Below are 7953 nucleotides of genomic sequence, written 5' to 3'. Positions count from 1 at the left end.
GAGGAACAAGAGGTGTTGCAGGGGACAAAAGCCACATGCAACATGACAGAGGAAGGGATGCTACACAGGGTAGAGGGGAAAAAGGAGGGGAAGGTGTAAAGAGGAAGGGAGAGAAACATCAAAAACAATGTCTGCTTTAAAAATTCCATGAAAAAAGCTAATTATTTGTAAGATAGTAAAAATAAAAAGGAAGAGAAAAAAAGAAAAGGAAAAGCCTGAAATCTGTTCCAGAAGGTTTTTAAAAAACTTATTCTGAGATGCAGCTTTATATTGTATTTATTTTGTTTTATTATTATTTTGTGTGTGTGTGTGTTGTATGCATATGTACTTATTTACATGTACCAATGTAGAGGTTGGAGTAAATATATGTTATCTTCATTATTTCATCTCCATCTAGTATTTAAACATATTTTCATTAATACTTTGAGAATTTCATACAATGTATTTGGATCATTTTCACCCCAACTCCTCCACTGAACTCCACTTCGATCCATCCCTACCTCTCCTCTCTATCCAACTGGTGTCTTCATGTTTACTTTTTTCAACTTAATTTTAATTGCTCTGACTTGTGATGTCCATTTACTCATGGTTGTGGTACCACCTACTGAGTATGATCAACCACCAGTAGAGATGCTCTTAAAGAAAAGTGAATCTCCCTCAGAAACCATCAACTGTCCACAGAGCCTTAGCTAGGGGTGATGACTCATGAAACACTTCCTATCCCGTGGTAGAATGTTGTCTGGCTTGACTGTGAGCATCCACCGTTGTTGTGAATTTCATGATTATAGTTGTAATGTCATGTCCAGAAGACACTATTTGGCCTCTATCATCCCCAACCTCTGGGTTTTATAATTTTCCCAGCCCCTCTTTTGAGATGGTCCATGAACCATGGGAGAGGAGTGATATAGGCTTTCATTTTTTTTGAGCATTCCACAGAAACTTAATCCTTTGACTTTTACCAGTAGTGAGTTTCTGAATTAATTACCACCCTCTGCACAAAAAAAACCTAATGGTTTAAGTGGGAATAAGGATGAGAGGGCAGGTCATAGGATGAGTTGGGGGGGATATCTAACATTAAGGATATTTGAAAATATTATATAGAAACTCACTACTTTATAAACTTCCATGATATAAGAGTTTACTTGGAGCTACCCTAGAATGGTAACTTATAGACCTCCCCTTGGGGTGTGAGCAGAGATGTCCCAGAGACCCCAAAGTTGTTTCCATTACTCTTGGTTTCTCACAAGAATTTGATGGTAAGACCATGCTGTTGAGGATACCACACCTACTTAGGGGCTACAGGATATGGAGAAATCAGATTGGTACTGATCATGAAGCTTCTTCCCTTCTGTATAGCTTTCAAGTACTAGAAGGTACGTCTAGAGGAAAATATCCTCAGCAATCTGGGTCAATTGTGAACCCAGCGTAGTGCACAGTGTCTAGTGTGGTCAGATAGACCCAGTGCTGAAGGGGCACACAAGTGTTATAGGGGTAGACAATCACTTTGGAAGTAGATTTAAGGCCTGCTGCACAGGAGGAAACAGATACCTGGTCCTGGAAATAGGATCAAGAATTCATAGTTGGGAATATCACAGGACCCAAGAGTGAACCTACAATTATTTTCCTAACAGGACATAGTATCAAACTGTCCACCTAATGTTTCTGGGATGGGATCTCTCAGTGAACATGGAGCTAGATGGCCAGTGACCCCTCAGTGTTTGGTGGTCTTCATCACCCCCAAGCCAACCCCAAGTAGGGTTATAAGGGGTTATAGGTGTAGGCAACCGTATCCTGCTTTAATGGGGATGGGAACCCAAACACCATCTTTGAATGCTTGCATGACCAGCTCACTCAGCCACTTTATTTAATGGCATACTTCTATAGTTATCCTGTCACATCTCATGGAGGTCTGTGCATCTGCCTCTTTACACAGCTGTAGAGTCATTTCCCACTTTCCTTTTATTCTGCATCTGGGACAATGGCAGAGGTGTTCTGGGACAGCATCTGTCAGACAACTCTCTTTGGCTGCTTCCTGAGAAACTCACTCTCTCCCAGGTCCATCCCTGTTTTCTATTTACCAAGTTTTAGACTCTACATTAGATTTTGTTAACACTAACTGACTGCTACATTTTGCCTCCCTTTCTCCATCCTTTTCACTTTACCCTGTCTGCTTTTCCTGTACTGCTTTTCCTCTCAAGGAAAGAGCCAGCCTTTGGATGGTGCATCAGATTTCCAACCTTGATCACCTTCCCTATGCGCCAAGCATTCCATGAGAGAACCACCCTGATCCCTCAGAACCATGTAGAAGTTGAAGCAGAAAGATCGTAAGAGCCCGAGTGGATGGAGGACAGCAAGGTGACAAAGTCTTCTAAGTACATCAGAACTTATATACCTGTGAACCCATAGAGAGCCCATGCACTCCCAGGGCCTGTACCAGATGGGCTCCAGGCCTGAGAGAAGTTGACTCGATGGCCCCCAAAAGTTTTCTCCAATTGACAACAACTTGTAAAGGAAAACTTAGTTTTCTCCAATTATATCTCACTGGCTATACAAGACACTCTTAAGGACAGCCCTGTGCCCAAGTAAATGGCCAACATAAAACTAACTAACTAACTAACTAACTAACTAAATAAATAAATAAACTCTATGGTATTTTTGGAGATTTTTTGTTTTGTTTTATTTATCTTATAACACATGGGACATTTAAAAAAACTTTTAATAACTTTTTTTTACCATTTCCTTACCCTACAGGTAACTTATGGTTATTAAATTATAACATATTATCATATATTATGGCTTCCAATTTTGCATTTTTAGGAGATTTCTGTGTGTACCAATGTATGTATCTCTGTATCTATTTATGTTCCTTGTGCTTTTTCTTTTGTTGTTTGTTTTGTCCCACTCAGGTTTATTTGTTTTTATTTCTTCTTTTTCCTCTTTATTGTTATTATTATTTAGATATCTATTTTCTAATGAGAGCAATAAATGATGTTGGTTAGGGTGGGTGAGAATGTAGGGAGGATCTGAGAGGGGTTGAGGAGAAGAACCCTAATGTTCATTTAGGACTGAGTGTTTCAAGGTCTCTCACTGTCTGCATAACATGCAACTGTGGGTCTTGTGTTGTATTTCAGGTATTAAAGGACATTTCCTTGCTACCAATGCTTTTGGAAAACATATTGTAAATTTATTCATTTTCCAATCCTTCCCCATTATCTTCCAATTCTCAAGCACAATTTATCTCCAATATATCAATGCTCTTGACATGTGTCTCAGAAAAGACACTTAAAATATTTGTTGAAGAGATAACAATAAGAGAGTGTACAGATTCAAGAAAAGTGATCTGGGTAAAGGGAAATTCTCAGTAGCCCTTAGATAAGAACTGGTAGGTGATTGGCTGGTTCTTTCTCCAATTCATGAGATATTTCTGTGTTGCCCACTGAGTGCCAGTCATCGGTGTGGAGAGGCAGTGGAAAATGAAGCAGAGTTCCTTCCTGTCTTGGAGGTGTCACAGTCTAGAACAGGGTCAGTGGAAGGCATGATGGGGAGACATGGGATAGAAGGCCTGGAGGGAAGACTTATCATTTTGGGCTCCATAAAGGTCTGCATGTCTACCTATGTTTAGACAGAGTCCTAACTTGGAATTCAGGAAGGACAGAAGAAGGCTGCAGAGTTTGAAATAGGAACATTGCAGCAGCAAATTCTGGCAAGTCAGAGAGAAGGCAACACGTTCAGGGGGCGGTGATGCAGAGACCAGGGTGCCATTCACACTGTGGGTAAGAGAGCGACTTCCTGAGACGCTGTGATGAGATAGAAAATGGTTATGATTAAACTATGTGGACTCCTTAAGGTCACTGAGTTGTTTACCTAATGATTGCCAAAACCGGAAAATTTCTTTAAGTTTTCACCTCAATAAAAACTTAAAACTATATGGCTTCAAGTATTATTGAGGTAAGTCAGCACTCAGAATTTTTGCCCTTAGATTTCATGATTCTGATATGTTTTTATAATTAAAATTTCTTGTTTTGGCAACTTTCATAAAAAAAACCCCACACAATGAATCTACTTAGCTACCTGTGGGCTTCTGTGGGTCCTGTTCCAGGTGATCACAGGCTGAGCTGCAGTACATACAAAGTGTCTTCTTGTGGTCTGAGAGATGAACAAGAGCAGGACTTGCCCATGATCCCCAAAGCTAAGGGTCTGTCTGGTTTGTATTTGTGGGTTTGTTTATTTACTTACTTGTTTTTCCAAGCTTAATCAAAAAAAAAGTGCTTAATGCTTAGATCGTCTTCTGCCCCATCAGCCTTGTTCACTCTCTGTCTAATTCCACTGAACCTTCTTCCAACCCTTTCCCTCCGTCCCACTTTTCTGTCCCCTTTGCTAGGTGGTGCACTGTTCTGCCTAGTTTTACAGGACTGCCTTTGCACTCTCTCCACGACTGATGACTTGTTTGAAAACTCTTAGAGTAGATCATAGTTGAGGAGAAACCAAGTATCACACTTCGTCATGGAATACCACCTTCCTCGGCCAATATATGCAAACAATAAAAAACTTTCAGGCTGCAGGAATGAACTCGCAAGAGAAAAAGCCGACATTCAATCCTGGCTCAGCTGCCAATAGCTGCCCTGGAAACACCATTCAGCTGCTTTGGGCCTCAGTTGCAGCATCTGTCAAAGCCAAATCAATAATATTTACTGAGTGGCCACAAGGCACAAGGACCCCCAAGTAGGCTCTAAGGTTGTTGAGGCACAGTCAAAAGCTTTACTCGCCAAAAACTCATGATATAGCTGAGTAGCACTGAGACCTACGGCAGGCAATAGCAGCCAGAGGACAGACAGTTGCCTGTGTCTAGAAAGGCAGCATTTGAAATAGGAGAAGGAAACCCATATATAACCGAATCAACATGATTTATAACTGGGGACTGGAGGCAGTGGTTTCCAAAGCAGGATGTTTAACTGACTTCTCAGGTCAGGTGCTTTGGGAAAACCCCTTCATTCTGTTTACTTCTCATTGTTTACGTTGAATACTGTCATGTATGTGGTGTGTGGGGATTGGGGAGCTGATGTGCTCTCCATTCTTTGCACAGTACATAGATGGACACACACACATACACACACACACACACACACACACACCATAGCAGGTAAAGTCCTTGTTCGTTGTTCTTAGTGACAAATGGCTACTATACAGAAACAGGGGAACTGCTGAGTATGTGGAGTGAGCCTCTCTTTTCACTCAGTCCTGTGTCCATCCATGGACCCTTCACCGTGGTTCCTGCACCAATAGGTGTACCTGTTCTCCAGGTATGTAAAAGACAGCCTTGTCCCAGAAACTAAGGTTGCAAGATCTTTAATTCAGGGAGCTCAGAAGGAAGAACACTTGAGATACTGAAATGTCCATGGTGTAGCAAAGGAGCAAAGCTGGTTTAGCCCATCCATCCACAGTACTACTGGTGGACAGGTATAGGGGTAATTTCAACCTCTCAGGTAAATGTCATGGGTGCTACTATCAGATGTAGTTGTCTTATTTTGTTGTACATGGAAGATGGCAGTTGATAGGCTATTGACAAATGATATTAAAGTCATGAATTTGTTTTGGTTACTTTGGATAGTTATATAGAATAAGGGAGAGAATCTAGGCATCAAGGGTGATTATTTGTTCATTAAATGTTTCAAGTTGTCTACAATGTTCATTAAAATGTTTCATGTGATCTATAGTGATTTGGAGGCTGTACTATGTGGTAAGAGTACATGATGCAGGGTTTTTAATCACACTGTGAAACTCGAGTTTATGTTTGCATTAATTAAATAAAATCAACTTAGGCAGGAGGCAGAGCCAGAATGTAATTGACAGAAAGTAATAATAGAGTCATAGGGAGCCTAGATGTGCAATAAATAGTAGGGACTTTGAGTGTGGTAGTTTTTTTTTCTTTTTTTTCTTTTGGTTTGGAGAAGCAGAATGCTCTTTCTGAGATGCTGGTGAAGAGGAGAAGTAGGCTAGTTGCTTCTCAACCTCTCAGAGCTGGCAGGTCTTCACACCAGCCTCTGACTCCCAAGTCGTGTAAACAAAGAGAACAACCAACATTTACTGAAAAACTAAGTTTGGTGGTAGTTTCAGGAGGCAGATCTGGCAGCACAGAAAAGTCCCACCGCACTACTATCTGAGAAGTGGGAGAATAACTATTTGGAGTCACAATTACTAGCTAAAATGGCAATAGATTCAAGTGCAACCACTATACCAGAGGAAAAACAACATTTTGGTGCTACAACAAGGGACACACCACACAGCCAATATTGCTGCCACTGCTGCCGTCTGCAGGGATTCTAGGAAGCTGGCTTGTGCTTGGCGGAAGGGGCCCAAGCTTGTAGATAGCACTGCTGCTGCAGACAAACTGGAAAGTCAGCAGATTTGATGAAAAACCTGGGAAGTCCTTAAGGAGAGAGCTAAATAATATTGAAAAGAAAGATCTTTCCCACATTAAGAGTGAGAAATCTAACAACGCAGGAAGATAGGACTCTGTATGGTGCTACTATTGGATGGCTTGGAAATGGAAAAACTAAAATCTGCAAATGGCATAATGTCTATTGTAATTACTATCAGTTTGGTAATTCATATTTATCATTTAAAAAAGTGATTTGATAACAGTGCCAAATATGAAAATTTAACTGATAACACACAAGCCATAGACTTATTAATAAAAATAAGAAAAATTTGACTGATAAGATGAAAGACTTAGAAAGACTTACTCTTGTAAGATACAAGTTCTATAAAGACTTACTGCTGATAAGATGTGAGCCTTAGAAAGAACTACTAAAGAATATAAGAAAAAAATACTCATCCACAGACAGAGTGATTTAGATAAGAGCCTACTGCACCACTAAATGACAAAACTGAAGATCATTAGAAAGCCAACTTTATTTTATCTAGTAATACTATACAAGAATGACTGGTGGATGATAGGCACTCCCAAATTTGTGAAGAAGTTAAATAGAATTCTATAGAAATATTAGACTTGAGGAGATTTAAGGAAGCAACCATTTCATGTGCTATGCATTGACTCTATATGAAGCAGATGTGAAATTCATAGACAAATCAAAATAGAATTACCCCCTAAGACTGGAAAGAGATTTAGCTACAACAATATTAGAAACTGTTTAATTATAATGGCAAACATGGTGGACAGAGAAAGTTAGTGTCATGGACTAATAAGACAGGGATACAGGCACTAATATTTCTCAAGATCAACTTCTAAGTGAGGTCAATATACTGAGTTGCAAAGACAGTTTAACTTTGATGATCACACCTTGGGCCTATGACATTTAGCAGTCTTAAATGCTTGGGATAAGGCTGAAGAATCAAGAAAGAGACTGAGTCACTTACTAAAATTATACAAGGCCCAAAAAAACCCTTCACTAATTTTTCACAAAGACTGACTTCAGCTATAAATAGAATAGCATCATAGTTAGATGAATATTAATTGAAATTTTGCTAATTCAGAATGCAAAAGGTGACTAGGCCTTTAAAGGCAAGATGAAAGGATTATAAATATGGCTGATATTGGATATTAACTTATGGTACACTTTTTTGGAAGTAATTTCTAGAAATTTTTAGAAAAAAATCAAAATGTCAGATGCTTTATTTGTGCCAAAAAGTCATTTGAAAAGGTATATTCAGGAAGATGCTCTTAAAAACAATGTTTTATCTAGAGATAATCCAAACAAAAGGCCCCAGCCTTCTGGAATATGCAGATATGGCAAAGGCTACCATTGGACTAATGAATGCAGATCAGTAAGAGACTGACAATGCAACCATTTTCCATTGGGAAATTTCTCAGGGGGCCTCCCACAGGCCCCGATATTAAGTTTGCTAAAATTATTTTCTATCATCTTTGGAGAAACTCATCCTTAGAGCAACTAAAATACTTAATGTCTGTTGTTAAAAACAGCACCATTCTGG

The sequence above is a fragment of the Myodes glareolus genome, chromosome 12 (assembly GCF_982192425.1).
Source record: "Myodes glareolus chromosome 12, mMyoGla1.1, whole genome shotgun sequence".
Lineage (NCBI taxonomy): Eukaryota > Metazoa > Chordata > Mammalia > Rodentia > Cricetidae > Myodes > Myodes glareolus.
Note: the sequence above shows the minus strand (reverse complement) of the source record.